General features: G+C 36.9%; 1 pseudogene; it reads right to left on the bottom strand.

Annotated features, from left to right (window-relative positions):
- Window positions 1–22,533, bottom strand: part of LOC125164882 (actin, clone 302-like) — a 150,358-nt pseudogene extending 127,825 nt beyond the window's left edge.
- Between the last annotated feature and the right edge of the window lie 1,154 nt (window positions 22,534–23,687).

The following is a 23,687-nucleotide window of genomic DNA, read 5'->3' as shown; positions in this document are numbered from 1 at the left end:
CCCCAGAGACCCCAGAGAGGCCGAGCCCCAGAGACTCTTCACACTGAGCTTGGAGCCTGACACATGGCTCAATCCCCTGACCCTGGGATCAGGACCTGAACTGAAATCAAGAGTCCCATGCTCAACCAACTGAGCCACCCAGGTGCCCTGAGAGTAGTTTGACTTCTGAAGAAATGGGAAGGCTTCCTAATTTACAGTAATGTTATAGCTACTAATATTTACCTTTACAAATATTAAGTAGTGAGCATGTTTCAATTTACAATTTATTTGAAGCATTTAGTGCATGTTTACAATTATGTTCACACTGGCTTCTTTAACTGCTCCAACAGTGTTGTTAGATACCATCTCTCTTCCTAGTTATAGAAGAAGAACCCAGACAGTACAGTTCAGGTGATTTGACTCAGCAACTGAGTGAATATAAAAGGAGAACTAGAATTCAAATGTTCTTTCTACTACACTGTACTAAGGCAATATTTGAAAAGAAAAAAGTAAAATTGTGACTATTCCTTGGGTTGGCACTGAAGTAAAGAACGATGTGAAATATTTCAGAGTAGATTTTCACTTTTAATAATCTAATTATTTCACCATCTTATTGTTTATTGTTAAATTGTGTTTAAAACATTGATAAAATTGCTTACCTAGAAAAATCAGAGATCAAAAGACCAGCCTGCCACTTAAAATTACAAATAAAATCTCTTAAATAGCTAAGAGCTTGACTGAAACTGGAGCCAGGATCAAATACTGTATTTTCAAGTTGTTAAACTAAAAAGAAATTCTACTTCCCATGGCATTTTTATCACTGTTCTTCTCTGTTTTAAAAATATCTTCTATTTTAGAATAACTTTTCAAATCCCGGATCTAAGAAGAAACATTTTAAAAGTGAATCTAAAATTTAACTTGAAATTCCCATCCTATCCATGGGGACTTGGAAACTATTTAAGAAACATTGTGAGTGAATGACCTGGCATTTCATCTCAAAAAGGAGGACTCCATCTACTGATGCCAAAACAAGCCGTTTAGCCCATTCTAAAGCAATCAAATTCAATTCCATGAAATCCAAATTATTTAATTGGCTAATTTCAGTAAAGTTTTTTTTTTTATTTTTTATGTTTATTTATTTTTGAAAGAGAGAAAGAGACAGAGTGCAAGGGGGGAGGGGCAGAGAGAGAGAGACACAGAATCCGAAGCAGGCTCCAGGCTCCACACTATCAGCACAGAGCCCTACACGGGGCTGGAACTCAAGAACCACAAGATCATGCCATGAGCCAAAGTTGGGTACTTAACCAACTGAGCCACCCAGGCAACCCTAAAGTTTTGTGTTTTTTTTATACTTTGCTCGTGTTAAAAAAAGTCAACACAACTAGCAAAACCCTCATTACAGACACCAGCAAACTTCTCTCCCCCACCTCCACACTCCCTATAAGGTTAGGCCCTTTTCTACAGCTCTCTTTCACTCACATTGCAATCATCACTTATTTAGTACCCGCTGGGCATGAGACAAATTCACATCACTTTGTAGCAAATATTATGGTAATAACTCCTACTGGTCTCACGTCCTCCAAAAGCCTTCAACCTAGAATAAGAAATTACAAAGTAAAGAGGGATAAGAAGGGAGGGACCAAGAGACAGAGAAAAGGAGAAAACAAAAAACAGAAAATGTCTTCATTCATTCTAGGAGGTCAGCACTACCCTGATAACCAAACCAGATAAGCACTCCACTAAAAAAGAATAGAAGCCAGCATCCCTGATGAACATGAATGCAAAAGTTCTCAAAAAACTAGCAAACCTAATCCAACAGTGCATTAGAAAAATCATTCACCATAACCACGTGGGACTTCTTCCTGGATTACAAGGGTGGTTCAATTTTCCCAAATCAATTAATGTGACACACCATGTTAACAAAGGGTAAAAACCATAGGATCCTTTCAATAAGGACAGAAAAGCCATTTGATAAAAGACAACATCCACTCATGACAAAAACCCTTAACAAAGTAGGTTTAGAGGGAACATACATCAACCTAATAAAGGCCATCCATGAAAACCCCACAGCTAATATCATCCTCAATGGGGAACAACTGAGAGATTTTCCTCTATGGCCAGCAACAAGACTGGGATGTCTAGTCTCACCACTGCTATCTAACATAGTACTAGAAGTGGTAGCCAAAACAACCAGACAAGAAAAAGAAACAAAAGTCATCCAAATCAGGAAGAAATTAAACTTACATTATTTGCTGACAACATGATATTCTGTGTAGAAAACACGAAAGACCACCAAAAAATCCTGATACATGAATTCAGTAAAGTGGCAGTATCAAAAAATCAATGTACAGCAAGCTGTTGCATTTCTATACACCAATAATGAAACAGCAGAGAGAGTAATTATGGAATCAATTCCATTTATAGTTGCACCAAAAACAGTCAGATACCTGGGAATAAACCTCAAAGAGGTGAAGGAACTGTACTCTGAGAACTATAAAACATTAATGAAAGAAATTGAAGACACAAAGAAATGGAAAGATATTCCATGCTTATGGATTGGAAGAAAAAAATATTGCTAAAATGTCTACACTACCCAAAGCAATCTACACTTTTAATGCAATCCCTTTTAAAATATCACCAGCATTTTCCACAGAGCTAGAAAAAAACATCCTAAATTTGTATGCAACCATAGAAGAATCCAAATAGTCAAAACAATCTTGTAAAAGAAAAAGCAAAGCTGGAAGCATCACAATTCCAGACTTCAAGGTGTATTACAAAGCTGTGGTGATCAAAACGGTATAGTACTGGAACAAAAATAGACACATAGAACAGAACAAAATAGACAACCCAGAAATGATTTCACAACCCTATGGTCAACTAATCTTTGAAAAAGAGAAAAATTATCCAATGGAAAAAGACAGTCTCTTTAATAAATGCTGTTGAGAAAAATGGACAGCAACATCCAAAAGAATGAACCTGGACCACTTTCTTACACCACACAGAAAAATAAATTCAAAATGGAGGAAAGATCTAAATGTGAAACAGGAAACCACTGAAATCCTAGAGAACATAGGCAGCAAACTCTTTGACCTCAGGTGTAGCAACTTCTTAGTAGACATGTCTCCAGAAGCAAGAGAAATAAAAGAAAAATGAACTATTGGGACTTCGTCAAGATAAAAAGCTTCTGCACAGTGAAAGAAAAAGAAAAGTCAACAAAACTATGAAACAGGAGAATATGTTTGCAAATGACATATCTGATAAGGGGTTAGTATCCAAAATGTATGAAGAACTTATAAAATTTAACATCCCAAAACTGAATAATTGAACATGAGCATAAGACAGGAATAGACCTCTTTCCATAGAATATGTACAGATGGCCAACAGACATATGAAAAGATGCTCAGCATCACTGATCAGGGAATAAAAAAAAAAACTACAATGAGCTATCACCTTACACCTGTTAGAATAGTTAAAACCAGCAATATAAGAAACAACAGGTGTTGGCAAGGATGTATAGAAAGGAGAACCTTCTTGCACTTGTTGGCTAGGAATGAAAACTGGTGCAGCCACTCTAGAAAACAGTATGGAGGTTCCTAAAAAAGTTAAGAATAGAAGTACCCCAAGATCCACCAATTATACTACTAGGTATTTACCCAAAGAATACAGAAATACTAACTCAAAGGGATACATGCACCCTGATGTTTATAGCAGCATTATCTACAATGGCCAAATTATTATCCATCAGTTGATGGACTGATGAATTGATAAGGAAGATTACTCAGCCATAAAAAGGATGAAATCTTGTCATTCACAACAACATAGATGGAGCTAGAGAGTATCATGCTAAGTGAAATAAGTCAGCCAGAGAAAGACAAATACCATGTGATTTCACTCATATGTGGAATTTAAGAAACAAAACAACTTTGCAAAAGAGCAGCAAACCAAGAAACAGACACTTAACTATAGAGAACAAACTGATGGTCACCAAAGGGGAGTTGGGTGGGAGAATGGGTTAAATAGGTGATGGGGATTAAGGAGTGTGCACTTGTGATGAGGACTGGGTGTTGTATGAAGTATTAAATCACTATGTTGTACACCTGAAACTAATATTACACTGTATTGTTAACTAACTGGAATTTAAATTAAAAAAAATTTTTTTTTAATTTTTTTTTTTCAACATTTTTGGGACAGAGAGAGACACAGCACAAACGGGGGAGGGGCAGAGAGAGAGGGAGACACAGAATCGGAAACAGGCTCCAGGCTCTGAGCCATCAGCCCAGAGCCTGACGCGGGGCTCAAACCCACAGACCGCGAGATGGTGACCTGGCTGAAGTCGGACGCTTAACCGACTGCGCCACCCAGGCGCCCCAAATTAAAAAATTTTTTAATTAAAAAAATTTTAAGTTTCCAGGAGAGTAAATCCTAAAAATTCTCAACACAAGGAAAAATGACATTTTATATCTATAGGAGATTATGGATGTTAACTAAAATTATATATGTGTGTGTATATTCTTATGTTGTACACCTTAAACTTCTAATCAACATACAGCACTATATAGCTCAATAAAACCGGAGGAAAAAAAAAAAAAAAGCTACCTTACCCAAAGTCCTGCCCCTCTTTGAGTAATCCCACATCTAGTAACTGTTAAATAAAGTTCTATCCCCTTCGTTGTGTCCATGAAGGACAATTCTGAAGAACCACCCCAGATTCAGAGCTTTCCTGAGATGGGTTAAGGTCTATTTTGGAAATGTGCCTCACACTTCTGTATACAAACCTTCATCTCAGAGATCATTTTGGAGGTAATCTGGTATTTCACAGCATCACCTATAGTAGATCCCCTCTATTCAAATGACAAAGGCTTTTCAAAGTCAAGATACTCAAAATTAAGCTCACTATCCACCAGCCCCCCCAAAACATTTATGTTTCGAGAATATTCTATACTATACTTTCCAGTGATACCCTCCTCATCTATACCCTTCTAAACTTAAAGGGTTTACTTTATCCACAGTCTGAAAGGAATAAGCCAACATACTGCAGGCCAATATACCAACTCAACCAGGAGTGCTAGGACACAGGACAGACACATAGTCCATCCTTTGTCTCCAGAGTAATACTAGGGCCAGATTTTATTTCATGCCAAACCCAAATCAAGCACAATCTGAGGTGATAAAATGGGAAAAATAAAACACCACTAACCTTGCTGAAGAAGCCACATTATAGATGGAATAATCAATTTGTAGAAGGAAACATAAATGAGAACTCCTTTGACTGAAGAAACTCCTTTAGCGTAGATGGATAGAAAGCATATCTGATTATTTACTAGTTCCTTTGTACTCAATCTACTACTTTTTGAAACTTGCTTTTGTAAGATTTCTCTGAAACCTTTCGAGAAGTATTATATTTACCACCAAACAAAACATCACAGCCATCTCCTACTATGGTCAACACCAAAACATACCCTTTTGGAGTCCTTCCCTTATCCGCCAGACCTGATGAGCTAAAAAATTCTTCCATTTTTGTTGTCACTGTTCTGACTTTCTCTTTAACCTCTTTCAACTACCTACGCTCAATACTTCCCTCTTCCTTGTCGGTCATTGTTCATGGTCCAGGGTCTGGTCTCGACCTTCCCTAAATCAATCTTTCATAGTTATTTATGAGTGTTATCACAGACATACTAATCTGATAGTATTATTTTTTATTAAAAATTCTTCAGTGACCTCACATCCATATCTATGGGATAAAACAAACTGCTGTGATAGTACACCATGTATGCCCTTCTATGGCCCTATCCCACAGGTCTAGCTATACCATGTGCCACAAGCACTGCTTGATTTTTATGATCCACTATTAGCTTTCTCATCATTTCATAAAGTTGCCGCATTTTCCTAAGTTTCTTTTCTTTTGTACCTTCTTCCCACTGCTTAGAACATTCTCTTTAAGGGGTGCCTAGGTGGCTTAGTTGGTAGAGCATCCAACTCTTGAGCTCAGGTCTTGATCTCAGGGTCATGAGTTCAAGCCCCATGTTGGGTGTGGAGCCTACTTAATAAATAAAATTATCTTTAAATTTATTAGCTTAAAATTCCCTGTTTTTAACCAACTAGCTTATAAACTTCATCATGACAACAATCATGCTTACTTTCATCACTGCTGCTTCCTCAGATAGCGCAGTATCTTACATGTAGTAGGTCTGTGTCCTGTGTTATGAGTTAACTGAAGCCTTTCTTCAGTTAGGAACATTTAGGCATGTATTTTGCCTTCCAGCATTTTGCACATATTTCCATCATTGCAATTAATTTATTGTATTATAATTTTTTGCATGCATAACCCTCTCTTCACAAGAATCAAAGCGTTGAGGGAATATTCCATAAATTTCCATGTTGTCAAACGTTGCCCAGAAACTAGCAAAGTACTTGGCATATTGGACCACACGATATTTGCTATGCGAATGAGCGAATACTCCTAGGCTGTAGATCTGGACAAAGCTTTCAGCTTTCAGTAGGAAGGCAAAAACCTCCGAGGGATAAAACCTAGCAAATTCCTTGTTTAGAACAACAGAAACAATGTGCATGGACTGAGGAGGAGAATTTCCCCTGAAACCAGATTGTTGAAGAGTGAGGACCACCACAAACAAGTAATATTTACAGAAAGCAGTCTGTTGATTCAGGAGGCAGGAGCGAGAGACTCTGCATTATCAGCAGCTGTGCAATGCTGACTCATGGGGGCTGGGAGTAAGAAAATAGGACGAGAATGTACTCTCACATACAACCCTGTGCCATAGGAGAGTCCCACAAGCTGATAGGAGAGTTCTGGCTCTTCCCTCCCACGGACTTGCCCCCACATGTAGCCACACGCAAACATCTCCAACAGACGGCAGGCCCAGGAGGAAATGAAATGTGGGCAAGGATTTAAAGAGATGCGGCAAGGAAGTTATGCAGAAGCATTTCAAGAAACAATGTGTAGAAGGAACAGGACAAAGAAGAGGCAGGTGAAGAGGACTTATGAGAAAAAAGGATGTTTAAGGATAATCGGGACGAGTTCAATAAATTTAATGAAGTCTGCAAAATAGTTCAAAACGGAAAGATAAAGGCTCAGAGATGGCATGGGGAGAGAAATGGAAGGAGAGAAAACAGGAGCTGGAAGAAATCAGGAAAAGTAGGGAGAAAAAAAAGTCTCCACAGAAATGCAAACTATATTAGATACTATTTTGACCTGTATCTTTTCTTCCTACTGTAAGTCATGTAGCCAACTCAGAAACAAATAGTTAAGAAAATTCCATTTAAAAATACAGGTTTGCAGGCTGCCTGGTTGGCTTGGTCGGTAAGCGACTGACTTGGGTTCAGGTCATGATCTCATGATTCATGAGTTCAAGCCCTGCGTTAGGCTCTGTGCTGACAGCTCAGAGCCTGGAGCCTGTGGCAGATTCTGTGTCTCCCTCTCTCTCTCTCTCTCTCTCTCTCTCTCTCTCTCTCTGCCCCTCCCCCCCTTGCATGCTCACATGTGCGAGTGCGCTCTCTCTCTCTCCCTCAAAAATAAATAAATATTTTTAAAAATTGGTAAAAAAGAGTAAAGCTAACTAAAGACACTAAAGACCTTTTCATAGAAAAGTTTTTGCAAGACAACTAAATACATGGAGAACCAGAGATAACTAATATGTCTCATTAACAAAGTAAACTTTCCTAAAATGACAAACCTACCTTATACATTCAGATTAAAATAAAAGGGGTTTTTCAGAAATTCCATCAACATTACCCTCAAATATGTATGAAAGACCAAAAGACTAGAAATAGCCAAACCAATAATAAACACTAAAAAGGACTTAACAAAATGTCTTGACTTGTTATGAAGTTATTTTAGTTAGGACAGTGTGGTATTGTCATGGAAACAATTAAGATGTTATAACTTCCACATATGGCTCTTAGTATATGTAAGACACCTAATAACCTTATGATAAAGATACTCTAGTTATTTTATAAATGAGAAGTTAGAGATTCAAGGAAGTTAAGCAACTTGCTCAAGGCCACAAGTTGCAGATTCAGTTTTTTAACCCATGCTCTATATTCTGAATTTTAAATTGCCAGGCTTTTAACAAAAACAAAACAAAAACAATAAGACAGAGTAGAGGAATGGAATGGACCTATGTGTATGTGGAAATCATATATGGTAGAGATGCTATTGTAGAAACTAGGAAAAAGTGACTAGTAAATAATGCTAGCAGGATGCCTGGGTGGCTCATTTGGTTAAGTAGCAGACTCTTGGTTTCAGCTTAGGTCATGAGCTATTAGTTTGTGAGTTTGAGCCCCACATTGGGCTTCATGCACTGGCAGCATGGAGCCTGCTTGGGATTCTCTGTCTCCCTGTCTCTCTGTGCCCCCCCCCCCCCGCCTCAAGCTCTCATTCCCTCTCAAAAAAAGTAAATAAACATTTAAGAAAAATGCTAGCATAAAAAATGGTAAAGGAAATTGGATCTACATATATGAATTTCAGATGGATACTAATATAAAAAGCTAATGTTATAGAATATAGAGGTGATGTTTTATTTTTTTAGTATTTTTTTTTATTTTGTAAGACAGAGAGAGAGAGTCAGCAGGGGAAGGGCAGAAAGAGAAGGAGAGAGAGAATGCCAAACAGGCTCCACACTGTCAGTGCAGAGCCTGATGTGAGGCTTGAACCCACAAACCAGGAGATCATGACCTGAACTGAAACCAAGAGTCAGATGCTTAACCTCTAGGGGCACCTGGGTGGCTCAGTCAGTTATCTTTTAGCCTTGAGATGGGGATGGTTGTCTTTCACAAGGTCCAAGGAAAGCACAGACCATAATAAAAGATCAGTCGATCATTAAAAATGATCCCGCTTCTCAAGACAGCATAAAAAAGAAATCACCAGTCAAATTGAAGTCATTTGAACACAAATAGAAAAAGAAACCCCACAAATTAATGCTAAAAAAAAAGAAGAAAAGAAGAAAAAAAAGGAAAAGAAAAAGAAAAAGAAAAAGAATCAAATGGGCAGGGGAGGGGAGAGAGAGAGACATGAACAGAACACCAAAAAATAAGGAAACAAAAATGGCCAGAATCGGTTCAGAATTTAGAGATCAAACAAGTGCCCGTTAAATGAGAAATTACACCACTTCCAGCAAACTAGCACATTTCAAAGTTCTGCCACTCTCAAGCCTGAGGATCATGTGCAGCATTAACACTATGGTGGGACTCCCAATTATTACAAACACTTTTGCAAATAATATGCCATTATGTGGTAAAGCAAAAAACACTCAGACTATCACCTGGTAGTTTCACTGTGGAAATGCTGATTACGTGGAGCTACATTCCAGAATGTTCTAAGAAGTTTCCTCAAACCCTTTTACAAATAAGTTTCTGACGAGTCCATCCCATGCATTTACCACATGCAGCTTGACTCTCAAACGTGACATAGTTTACTTTGACTCTGGGATCCCAGCTGCCCTGTAATAGCCCCTGCTTGCTTTGGTAGCACACAAAAATTTCTTAACGTGTAATAGTTTTTCTTTCACTAAAGCCAACTTATGTGCATCTCTTAACTTCAATCCAACAGACCACTCTTCATTTATATTCCTTAATGTTCTGGCACACCAGAGACCTCTGGCCCCACAACTTTCCATTTTGTCATTTAATATATACTTCAAGGCTCAGCATCATCTAAAGTTTGAGAATGATTTGGCTGCAGTACGAAAGTAGAGTGGTCAACACACAGGTGACTCTGAGATCAGTTTGGCTGACTTCAATCTCCATTCACACAAAATTATTTTCTGAGCATCCATATATAAAATGCTAACTACATAGAAGTTACCAGTGTGAATACACCTTGGCCTATACAGGTCAGAGCCCGGGAAAGCAAGCTTTGACAAAGAAAATAAACACTTGATGTAGGGTATAAAGGGTGGAAATACTGGATTCTAGGAGATTTTATACGGTCTAGGTGTTTAGGAGAATATTTCCCTAAAGGCATAGTATTTATGGATCTGACACATGAGCCACATGAAAAGATACATATAAGACACCTCATGGAAGAGAAAAAACATCTGTAGGACCTGGATAACCAAGTTCAGAATCCAAAAGAAGGGGGAAATGAAAAGAGATTAGTAGGATAGAAGTGTAAAGAAATGAGAGCCCAAGCATGCGACCAGAGAGATAGGTAAACATAAATCATGTAAGGTTTGTGTGCCACAGAAAGGGTGTGGGATTGCATTTCAAAGGCAGAGTGAAATTATTAATGGGTTTTTATCCATTGCCATATCTTTATTAGTAGAGATGTTTAACATACCATCATGGCTGCTTTGTGGAGAACTGATGGACATTGATCAAAGGAAGAAGGGAGTAGCAGGCTAATCCTACTAGAAAACTGGCAATGTAAAGAAAGATTTTGATGGGTCCAAGAGATATTTAGGCGACAGAAGTAGACCTTGTTGCTAATTGAATATAGCAGGTGAAAGGAGAACTCCAGGACGGCTTTCAGTTCCCCACTTGAATAAAAGGGGACTGGTATGATAAACATGGAAGGAAGAAAATTGAAGGGCATAGTACATTTGAGATGCCTGGAATAGATCTAACGTGTGGGTCTGGCTGCAGGTCTTAACTCCTCTTACTGTGTCCCATCAGAATAATAGTTACAACAGCTAATATTTAAACAGTACCCCCACGTCCCACTCACAGTGCTCTATCTGCGTTAATTTTAATTATTTCTCTGAGAGATAAACCATTATTCTCATTTTGTAAATGTTATACTGAGGCTCTAGAAGCTCTAGTAATTCACCTACCTCCTCACACCCAGAGTCTAGGGTCACTGAAATCGGAATCCAGGCAATCGGACTCCAGAACCAGGGCTTTGAAAGAGTACTACTATACTGCAACTGTTATTTAGGTAAACTTTCCCTCGGGGCCGTGCCATAACAAATACTAAATATACTAGAAATGGTGTTCCTTTGTTTATTCCATAAGGAAGATGTGAGCAATCAGAAATGCATAGGGATAGGAATAGGTATGGGCTTACACAAAGGAAATCTAAAGAGACTACATAGGTTGATAACAATGAGGAGGAAGCAAATATATAAGCACCAAAGCAGCAGCAAAGCTGACAATACGGTGGGTCCCCTTAGTAAAGATTTTTCAGAAAGCTATTTTTACTCTTTTTTAAAGTTTATTTATTTTGAGAGGAGGTGGGGAAAAGCAGAGACGGGGAAGAGAGAGAAAATCCCAAGCAGGCTCCACACTGTCAGCACGGAGCCCGAACTGGGGCTGAAACTCACAAACCAGGAGACCATGACCTGAGCTGAAATCAAGAGGCAGACACTTAACTGGCTGAGCCACCCAGGCACCCCCAGAAAGCCATTTAAAAAAAATGAAATGAGCAAACTATGTTTTGTAGATCTGATTATAAAGTAAACAAATTGTGTTTCTAGGAAATCTCATCTCTTAATGAAACTGTTAATTGCAAATGACTTGTAGGCTGGGATGCCACAAAGTGCTGTTTTATTCATTCTGAGGGGTATGTAGCACAGTTTTTTCCTTACGATTCTCAAGGGTGATAAAGAGATTCTAATATTCAGTTACTTATAGTCTTGGAGGGGGTGGGAATAAAAGCCAACCGTCTTATCCTACACAGCTATGAGAATGTATTGTTACAATACTCATGCACTGAGCCTTGCCAAGTGCCTGGCGTCATGTCGACAATAAATGTTACCTTCGAACTGTACTGAGGAAGTGTTAGTTTTGCTAATATACACATTAGTTAATTGAACATGAGTTTATGTAGATGTCCGTCTGTACATTTATACATATGCACAGAGAATAGTGGTGAGTGGCCATGATTGTCAACAGAATCACTCTGGGTAAGTTAAGCAGGAAAAGAAAAATTAAGTGATTTAGCCAACTTACAGAATCACCAAAGCATGGAGAACTATCTTGAGGCAAGCCCTTCCACAGAGATAGCCACATCCCAGAATCCATGTGGTAAACTGTCGTCACTGCAGCTGCAATGACCAAGAACCAAAGTGCCAAAAATTCAACTTTTCTGTTACGCCAGCAATGGGTCCACATCTGCACAAAAAACTTAGCTCCCCGCACACTCATGGTCAGTCCAAAGAAGGAAGCCTCATCTAAATTTAGACTTACAGGGTTACACTTGCATCTTTACCAAAAAACCAGTTGTAGTATTAAAGTTAAATTCTTTATTAGAGAGGTAAATCTTATAATGTGGGAAATTCCCCAGTTGTAGGAAGATAATGTTGAAAAAAAAAATAAACCAGACAAAAATAGCCAGTTGACAAATATCCACCATATGCATGCAGATACACTCACAGAGTTCTGAGGGTTACAATATATCTTATAGGTAAAGTATTTTAGAAGCATTCTTGACACTGAAGTACTATGTAAATGTTTGCTATTCTTTTCTCTCTTCCCTTTTCCCTTTTCTTTTTTACTTATACAAATAATACAAATGAGTAAATGTCAATGGGGTTATTCAGTATTCAATGAGGATTCTAATGGAGATGTTCTAACCTGTACCATCTTCTATATCATTTTCAGTCTTCTGTTTATTTTGATATTGGAATCATTTTAAAAACAATGACGTAAATTCCAACAACCAACTAAAAGTTTTCTTGAGGATGATATTGGAATCCTAAAACCTCGTAGAAAATAAAATAATCATGCAATATATGCAGAGTGGTGGACTTTTAACCTTACCCATCAGCTGCATAAAACGGTACTGGTTTCATGTGCTATTGTTGTGATTGCTAGCTTACACTATCCACAATTTGCTTCATGGTGTTTGTTGAAATGGTCTCAGATGTTACTGCAGAGAAACATCCTACCACAGAAAAGTCAGATGTTTAGGGAAATGTTCACCTGAGTGCTCACAGATAAGGATTCAACAGCATACTGCCTTGCTGGGGAGGAATGGCAAATTGCAAATTCATACAACTGGAAGGGACCTTTATCCCCTAGTTGAACAATCTTTCCACTTTTCATAGATAAGAATACATAACATGAAAGGTTTATGTAAATACAGTTTTTGGACTAAGTCTTAGACTCTTGGTTTTTCATAATAGTGCTATTTCCATTCTCACACTTTAGATTTTCATTATAAACTGGGGAGGATCTTACATACAAACTGTTTTTTCCCCCTAATTTATGTATTCTTTATTTATGCATATATTTATTCTCAAGCTTTACTGAAATCTTACTATGTACCTGGAGATAAAAGGAAACAGAGTGGTGTTATTCTCAAGCTCACCATCTAAATTAATTTAACATAGCTGAAGAAAAACCATACAAATAAAGTTTCGAACACTTTCTATACTGAAAGAGATATAACCTTTTATCATTTTCCTTAAAAATGCCAGTAATTTTAAATTTTTGCAAAGAAGGATGGTATACAAAATGCAGGTTATTAACTAGAATTAAATGTTGTAGATTTATTTACAGTAAATCTATTTTTGAAGTAGGTTTTGTATTTAAAACATTTTAACTTGGGGCACCTGGGTGGCTCAGTCAGTTAAGCGTCTGACTTCAGCTCAGGTCACCATCTCGCGGTCCGTGAGTTCGAGCCCCACGTAGGGCTCTGGGCTGATGGCTCAGAGCCTGGAGCCTGCTTCTGATTCTGTGTCTCCCTCTCTCTCTGCCCCTCCCCCATTTATGCTCCGTCTCACTCTGTCTCAAAAATAAATAAAAATGTTTAAAAAAAACATTTTAACTCAAAACATTTTATTCTTGCTCATACATTTCCCTATTGTGAAGTTGTATAATATATTAATTATGCTACTTCTTGCCTTCATTTAGCTAATGTGTATGGTAGAAGCACACTTGCTTTAGAGGTTTATTTCATAATAGCTTTATTTTCAATGACTGGTGTCAATGAAGCACTCTGGTGGAAAAGAAAAATTAGAAATGTGTATACAAAATATAGATCATTTCCCTTTTCTTTAAGGCACAGATATGCCTGGGAATGTTTATTTCTGAACTTTTAAAGTTTGAGTTGAAAAAAAAAGGAAAATTAGCTAAATATTTAATCTAACAAAAATTTTAATAAAAATACATAGTATATGTCAGTATTAAAATGAAAAAATAAGTCCATTAACATATTAATGTACAACAATGTTAGGACCAGTAGGAATCCTTTTACAGTTTCTGGGAGAAGTTATTTATTGCTTACATTATGTAACATGCAAAGAATTTTGGTATAAAATTGATATTATAGTTATAACTACCTATTTTTTGATTTCTGGCTATGTTGTATGTAACAATTAGGCATCTAGTGTGTATTAAGTATCGAGAACACTAAGCTACCATTGACTAAATTTATGGCTACCCATTTCATTTTCATGTTGGGGAAAAAGGTTTTATGTGCATTTTTTTTAAGTTCATTTTCAGAGAGAGAGAAAGAACAGGTGAATGAGGTAGGGGCAGAGAAAGAGAGGGAGAGAGCAAAAGAATCCCAAGCAGGCTCCATGCTATCAGCACATAGCCTGACTGAGGTTTGATCTCACAACTGCAGGATCATAACCTGAGCAGACACTAATCTAGGTTAGACACTTAACCGACTGATCTACCCAGAACCCATTATGTGTGTTTTAATGAGAAAACCTATGTTCATTTATTCAAAAGGAAAGCCATGATAATTGGATGTTGATATCAAGGTCATGTCCATCAGAAGTTCCAAAGTTAACTTCCAAATTGCAAAAGCCAGTAGACACTTTGTTGCTTTTTGATTTGATAGCTACAGTTTAAGCTGTTGACTTCTTCCTTCTTCAAAACTCTTTCCTTTCTTGGATCCTCTGAAATTCCTTTCTGGTTTGTGTCTCTTTCTCTCCCTCTTATTTCCTTCACAGACCCATTTTGAGATTGTCTCTCTACATCTTAAAATTTGGCCTCCAAATTTCTTTTCCTTGTTCTTATTTTTTACTGATTTATTCAAAGCAAAAACTCATACATTCCTGTATACCAGCACCAGAAATGTGCTAGAATCTCAGAACGAGATGGTTAATAAAAGAAGTTAAGAACTCAGCAGTTTCATAGTTTAATGTCTTTGGGGTATACAGACAATAGGCATCATTAAACTGTGATATGGTTGGAAAAGTATTGTGTGCTATGGGAGCACATAGCAGGGTTCCTTAACTCAAATAAGTGTGTATGTGGGGGACAAAGGGGTTGTCAAGTAATACATGCCAGATGAAGTGACATCTAAATGGAGCTCTGAAGGATGAGTGTGTGTTAGTTAAGGAAGAGAAAGAATAAGACCTAGAAGAGATGAAAGATTACGTAGGAATGCTCAAAGGTGAGAGAGAACATAGTATATTGGATTAAAAAAGAAAGAAAATATTTCAGAATGCTAATGAGTGTTGCTGGAATATTAGGGAGATTGAAACCATTAATAAACAGGGTCAGATGACTGTAGGATCCTAGAAGACAATATTAAGGGATACAAGTTTTATTATAAGAACAATGAGCATCCATTTTGCTCTTTTAAATTCAGGAGCCACAGAATGATGATTCATGTGTACACCCCTCGTTACATTCCTCCAACCATTATCTCCTTCTCAAAATTCTCCTTGGTTTAGTATAGTCTGCTACCCTTCTCTTCCTGTCTGTGTCTTAATCATCTTCTTTGATTAAAATCAGGTCACCATAGGTAAGCAGCCTACCATAAACCTGCATCGCAGACCAAGTAGAACAGGGAGCACTCCATAGGGTCCTATCACAGTACTTACCACATGGTAACCATGGGTTTCTGTTATGTACGCTGGATACCCAGCAGGGCTAGTGACATAGAACAGATCTTTTATAAATTCTCATGAAAGAAGAAGGATGGAAGGAAGGAGGGAAGGATAGACCACAGCTTTTATCATGTTAGTAATTCATTATTTTATGTTGTTTCTGCTGAACATCTACCAGGTGTCCCTAGTCCCAAATAATACTTGAACTATGATAACTTAGTGATTTAGGCTCCTATATCAAATTTAGTTTAAGTAATCATATTGAGAAATTCTGTTAAGATGTACATATGTAACTTATGTTTCATGTTGTCATTCTGGCTTAATTCCCTGAATGAACCTTGTTCTTACTTCTAATTGTTTTTTTTTTTTAAGTTGTTTGACTTATTTTTTTATTTTTAAAATTTTACATCGAAGTTAGTTAGCATATAGTGCAACAATGATTTCAGGAGTAGATTCCTTAGTGCCTGTTACCCATTTAGCCCATCCCCCCTCCAGCAACCTCTCCAGTAACCCTCTGTCCGTTCTCCATATTTATGAGTCTCTTCTGTTTTGTCCCCCTCCGTTTTTATATTATTTTTGTTTCCCTTACCTTACATTCATCTGTTTTGTATCTTAAAGTCCTCATATGAGTGAAGTCATATTGTTTTTGTCTTTCTCTGACTAATTTCACTTAGCATAATATCTTCCAGTTCCATCCACGTAGTTGCAAGTGTCAAGATTTCATTCTTTTTATTGCCAAGTAATACTCTATTGTGTGTATGTATATATATATATATATATATATGTATACACACACACACACACACACACACCACATCTTCTTTATCCATCCATCCATTGATGGACATATGGACTCTTTCCATACTTTGGCTATTATTGATAGTGCTGCTATAAACATGGGGATGCATGTGTCCCTTCAAAACAGCACACCTGTATCCCGTGGATAAATGCCTAGTAGTGCAATTGCTGGGTCATAGGGTAGTTCTATTTTTTGTTTTTTGAGAAACCTCCATACTGTTTTCCAGAGTGGCTGCACCAGCTTGCATTCCCACCTGCAAAAGAGATCCTCTTTCTCTGCATCCTCGCCAACATCTGTTGTTGCCTGAGTTGTTAATGTTAGCCATTCTGACAGGTGTAAGGTGGTAGCTCATTGTGATTACTTTTAATTGTATAGATACTTCACTTTCTGTGTATTTTTGTATACACAGCCTCACACACCATCCAGAGAAGTAATCCTCTAAATTTCAGTTGAGTCCTTGCTATGTAAGCATCTTGTACTTTCCTTATCACCTCAGCTATTATAGTGCCCGACTTTGCCTCAAGTCACTGGTTAAAACAAACAAACAAAACATGTTCCTTCCTCTTTCATCATAGTAAGAAATCTAGTATGTGTCTTTGTTTGTTTTTTGGTAGAGTTTACAAGCAGTCATGGGAGAGTTGCTAAAGAGCTATTCCATGCTGAAAAGTAAGTTGCCTCAGTATTTTAAAGTACATTTCTGGTTTTCATAAAGTTGAAGTTATAGTAACAACTACCTTCTCCACAGAGAGCACTTAGTACTTTCACTGCTTCAATCAAGAGTACATAATTGTGTAGTCCATTTAACTAAACCAACGGTCTGTGCTTAAATAAATTCAACATTTCTAGAATAAATTTTCAAAACCATCCTTTCTTCTTAGCTACTGAGTAGGTAAGTTATTCACATCTCACCTCAGTGTGTTTAACATATCCCTCCAACACACAGAGGGAAGTTGTGAAATATAATTTTCCAACTAATTATATATATTTACTTGCCTATATTCTAGATTTCAGGCTTTATGAAAATATATTTATTGTAACTGTATTCTCATTGTTTAACAGAATAATCTACTCAGAAAGTGCTCAGTACATATTGACTTAGTGAATGAGTTAGGAGTAAGCTCTTATTTAGAATTCATTATAGTATTCATATTATTTCTTGGTTGAGGTAGCTTATGGGGAGGTGAAAGAATAAAGGAAATTTTTCCTTTGATAGCTTCAGGTCTTGCCTACCTTAGGCAAAACTATTTTTCTCAGAACACCTAAACCTAGAGAAAAAAAGTTTCCTTGGTGATAATTCAGTCAACTGACTCCACAAGAGCTATTTCCCAGTTAAACACAAAGGAAATAAATAAACAAAACCAAATCAACAGTACATTACATATAGGAAGGGAAGCAAATAATGTGTACACTCCCAAGAGTAAAGCTTACAATAGTTTCAGCATATTATAAGGATTAATACTCACTAGCTCACAAATTACTAACACCCTCTGCTTCTTTTAACATTACTTTAAGGGATTGTGTATTAGTTTTCTATTAGTGCCATTATCTGATGGCACATTATCTGAGGAATTTCACTCGTTATTGAATATCAACTAGGTAGAAATAAAGTCAAATATCTTATGAAAATTTTGATGCCCACTGGTTGAACTCTTACAATGTACTTTGGTGTGACATAATAAAAATAAAAATTGTCTTATTTTTTTAATGTTACTTACTTGAGAGAGAGAGAGAGAGAGAGAGAGAGAGAGAGAGAGAAGGCAAGCAGGGAGGTGCAGAGAGAAAGAGACAAAGAATCTGAAACAGGCTCCAGGCTCTGAGCTGTCAGCACAGAGCCTGATGTGGGGCTCGAACCCACAAAGGCAAGATGACCTGAGCTGAAGTCAGATGCTTAACTGATTGAGCCACCCAGATGCCCCAACATAAAACAATTTTTAGTATTTTAGGTTTGATGGGTAGATTTCTATATACTTAGTTTTTGGGTCTAGAATTAAACATAGAATAATTTTACCCATAATCAAGTTTGATATTCACAAAAATGTTTAAAAGTAAGTTACATAAATCCTTTGGGAGGGCATTTTAGCTCCACAAAAACCTTTCTACTGGCAGGATACTGAGCTAAGGATCATTATTCAAATTCTAAGTAAAGTTCTTAAATGCAAGAATGGGAGTTGAGGAAAAAGATTTCTCACCCCAGTACTGCTAACAGCCTCCAATACCTTTATTGCCTATACCCATAAAATTGAGGAGGTTATACTACATGAACCCTTCTTCAAATTTCCTAGGACTACAATTGCTTTCATGTCCTTTTTTTAGTGACTGTTTAGGTACAAGTGAAATGAAGAGATAAACACATTAACAAATTGTTCCTAGTACAAGGGAAAAAATTATACAGAAAAGCTCATAAACTTAATTGAGAAAATTTGATTTGATGTTAATGTTATTTATAATACAGTTAATACCTAGAGACCAACTCTAAATCATACACTGCAGAGACTTCTCAGTTTTATAGTTTGTCTGGATTCATTTGATCCTTGCTCTTACCTTTCTTCTATTATTTTTTCCACATGGGCTACTTTATTGATAAATCAAAAGAAAAGGGATCAAATAGACAAAGCAACAAAGCAGTAAAGTGCTCACTTCAGGGTTGTAGCCAATCTAATTAATTTTTCATTTGGTTCTCATGTATTAGAGACCAATCAATTTGGGATTATGTTTACAGAGTTATAAAAGGAGAGGAGACCAGGCCCTCAATTTGTTGTCTAGTATGTCCAAATTAGTCAGTTAAATGATCCCGGGGGATACCATAAAGTATATAAATAGGTTCTTGTAAATACCTTTTCTTTTAATTACAGATCAAATTGTCAACACTCTTTGCAGACCTTGACTTTGGTAGAAGGGCAAATTTCTGAAATCAAATAATGGGGCTTTATTCTCAGATTGTTTTTTCCTCTGACATATTTTAGTTAAAATGTCTTTAGAAATCCATTTTAGCATGTGGAGGTTTGGAGTGCATGAGTAGACAGTCACTCAGTGAAAGGAGTTTCCACTCAGATAAGAAGTGTTATTATGATTAATGGACTTTATCCTGAAAGAACTTGTCATTCTTACAGATATAAATAATTGCTCCAGAAAATGGAACTGTATGAAGGAGAAGGAAGAGACAATATTTCATGGAAATAAAGAACCTAGGAAAACGGTGTCTTCTAAAATGGAGTTCCAGAACATTGAGGTGGAAAAAGGAAAACTTTATGTGTTGATTAGTTTGGTGATATACCTGTACAAAGTTTGAGATATATCAATATGCTCTAAAACCAGTGTTTTAACAAAAATAGGACCTAGCAGTTTAAGATAATTGACTTGAGAGTATCTAGTAACCTTAGAATCATCCCTAAATTCTAGCACTGCCTTGTTATATATTCAATTACTCACCAAATTGTTAAATTCTACCTCCCTGAACTCCATTTTCACTAACACTGCATCATTGCTCACCTGGCCCAATGCGATGCATCCCAATTACTCTACTTAACTCCAGTCAGGATTATTGAAACACCCCCTGGACTGTGTGAACACATCCTTTACACAGCTGTAAAAATTACTTTAAAATGTAATCATACTCTTATCCATGTTGATATTTTTATACCTCAGGGTTAAAAAATTCACGGTCTCTGTGAAAGTCTTTGGGAACTTCATTTATGGCATGATACTCAAGGAATCAGAAAAGGTTATAGTCACTTCATACCATAGGGAGACAGTAGATGTCAACAGGAAGCACTCTGATTTCCTTGTTTAGATCATCAGTCTCTGGCTCAGATCAATGTCACAGGCTAGAGGGCAATGCTTCATTGGACTACCATGTGGATTTTTTTTTGGGGGGGGGTGGGGGGAGAATATACAGTAAAAGATACCGGAAGAGAGAAGAGGTAAAATGAATATTTTTAAATATATCGGTCTGTTTTGTGCAAAGCTTTAGGTTTTTTAATAAAAACGAAAGCCACTAAACAGTATTCCTAACTCTATAGAATACAAAATAATTTTAAAGTAATTTTTTTAAAAAAAGTCAGTATATTATTTTACTAGAGAGAAGAGTCTTCTTCCTTTATATAACTGTTAATTGATGGAATTCTTAGGAAATGAACAAATACTACAAGACCATAGGAATTCACAGAAGGAAAAGATGAATTCTGAAGTTCTTTACAACATTCTGGAATTTTGCTCATTTTCGGCAAGACTTGCTGGGGCAGGATACTTTTTATCCCTATGCACACAATAACCTGAAATTCATGGCTCTCAGAGTACAGTTTGAAAATTGGACCAGAATTGAGACCTTTTAGAGCCTCAAGAGAATTTGTTATGCAATTTTCATTGAGGTTTTATGGATTAATTAGTGTGTATGTGGTTAGGGGGCAAGTGAAAGAACTTGGTTTCTAGTTCTTACCCCGAGATTCATTAGCTCAATGGGTCCTAAATTGTGTGAGATGATTGTAGTTGATTTGAAAGTACATGGCAGTTTCTTGGGAGAGCTGCGGGGAGGGGATGGGTAAAATCGGTGATGGAGATTAAGAAGTTCACTTGTGATGAGCACAGGTGCTGTATGGAAGTGTTGATTCTCTATATTTTACACCTGAAACTGATTACATTGTATGTAAACCAACTGGAATTTAAGTAAAAAGACCCTTAAAAAACAAACCATAAAGTTATACGTAAGTACTAGGGATGTAATGTACAACCTGATGACTATAGAGGACATCTCTGTATGATTTATAGTAAAGTTGTTAGAGAAATAAATCCTAAGTTCCCATCCCAAGAAGAATGTTTTTCCCCTCTCTTTCCTTCTTATTGTATTAAGAGATGATGAATGTTAGCTAAACCTATCATGGTAATCATTTCACAAAAAAAAAAAAAAAAAATGTAAATCAAATCATCATGCTATATGCCTTAAGCTTATACAGTGATATGTCAATTTTTCAGTAAAACTGATAAGATTTTTACAAAGTACATTTCACTTTTAATGGATTTGTGAAAGACTCGGTAAAATACAGTTAGACTTTTTTTTAAGCCAGGTTTACTAACATGTAACTTATATATAGTAAAACTTATCCTCTTTAAAATCCATGAGTTTTGACAAGTATATACTATAACTACCACAATATTTAGACTATTTTAATCATAGTACAAAGACCTTTCACAACCATCTGCAATCAATCCCCTCCCTCAACCCCCAGCCTCTTCAATTTTTATCTGATTTGTCTTTTTTCAGTTTTGTCTTTTTCAGAATTAGTAGAAACATACCCTATATTTTGCTTTTTGTGTCTAATTCCTTTCATGATTTAGAGATTCACACACGTCACTGCATTTGTTAGTTTCAAGTTTTTGAATTTTACATTCTTTCTCAGAAGTATTCCATTGCATGGGTGTATTATAGTTGGTTTATTTAGCGGATAATTGACATTTATGCTGCCAAATGCTAAACCACTTCCAAAGCAACTGTTTTATTTTGCATCTGTCAAGAACCTACTCTAGTACTTATTAAGCTAAAATTTTTGAGGTAGAACTACATGAAAGAGCATTTAAAATAAAAACCAAGTTGATGCATATGCACATAAAAGAGGATTCCTACCTACAAGGGTGATATTATTTCTCTTAACTGTAACTACAATAATTATCAACAAATATTTACTCAATCATTGAGTTTACCCATTACCTACACAAACATAATAGTTATATGGCCAAAATATACTACACATTATTTGCTTTTACCACTGTGAAAACTTACTGCAAAATTGATAGCTTAACAACACAAAGTTCCATAGATTAGAAGTCTAAAATAGTTTTTACCTTGCTAAAATCAAGAAGTGATCAGAGTTATACTCCTTCCTAGATGACCTAGGAGAAAGTTCTTTTTTTTTTCTTACCTTTTCCAGCTTCTAAATGTTTTCCACATTCCTTTGGTTCATGGCTCTGCTCCCCAACTATAAAGCCAGCAATCTTGTTTCTCCCTGAGTATTCTTCCATAGTCGAGTTTCCCTCTGACTCCAGCTGAGACAGGTTCTCCACTTTTAAGAACTCAGGATCAGATGGGACCCACCTGGCTAATTCAGGCTACTACCCCTCCACCAAGGTTCTTAATTCAATCCATCTGCAAAACCCATTCCTCCATGTAAAGTAACTTCCAAGGATCAGAATGTTGACATCTTTGGGAGCCCTTATTGTGCCTACTACAGACCATAAGTTTCTCAGGAAATTATTAGATAACATGGATGTATAGAAAACAGTTTTCCATCTTATTGAAAGTCTGAACTTTTGTTGGAGAAGGTCATCAAGAAGACATGACTGTCCATTGACTTGTGAGCTGGACTCAGGGACCAGAAGCTCCTCACCCCTCCCCCTGTCCTTGGTTTGTGGGTTCCACTTGCTGTTCTTGCTCCCAGAAACTGCTCCAAACACATAACCTTTAGATGACATGGTGTTGAGAACACCTGCACAGTTTATGTGACTGAAAACAGTTGAGGCCTCTTTTTTTTAAGGCTTATTACTTTGTCTCGAGAGAGACAGAGAGAGAGCACACATGTGAGCACATGGGTGGGGAGAGGCAGAAAGAGAGAGGGAGAGAGAAAATCCTAAGAAGGCTCTGTGCACTCATCAGGGAGCCCAACAAGGGGCTTAATCCCATGAACAATGAAATCATGACCTGAGCTGAAATCAAGAGCCAGAAGGTTAACAGACTGAGCCACCCGTGTGTCCCAGTTAATGCCTCTTTATAAAGTTTTAAGACTTGGTGGGCAGTATGGGGATCCATTTGTCTTGCCCTCCAAGACAAGCCTAGTATGTAAGTTCCCTTTGCTTATTAAAACTGCCATCTACCAACCTGGAGTGGGCTGCCTCTTTCTTCTTTCCCTGCCCTCTGAATCCAGGGGCCAGTTTCAGGTTACAGAAGGGAGGCTTCTGGGAGGATTGCAAACAAACAACTCTGTTTCCATTTCACTGATTTAATAAAATTTTGAAGTAAATTGTCTAATCTCTTGAAATATCTATTTTTTCTATCGGCAATAGGAGGCATATACAAATAAATGTTTAAAATCTAAAAAAGAATTAAGCATAATCTCAAGAACTTTGTTCATAACACCCTGCTTTGTTGGGTGTTTGCAAACATTAGAAATAGCAATGTT

The sequence above is a fragment of the Prionailurus viverrinus genome, chromosome B1 (genome assembly GCF_022837055.1).
Source record: "Prionailurus viverrinus isolate Anna chromosome B1, UM_Priviv_1.0, whole genome shotgun sequence".
Lineage (NCBI taxonomy): Eukaryota > Metazoa > Chordata > Mammalia > Carnivora > Felidae > Prionailurus > Prionailurus viverrinus.
This window is presented reverse-complemented; position numbering and strand designations above follow the sequence as displayed.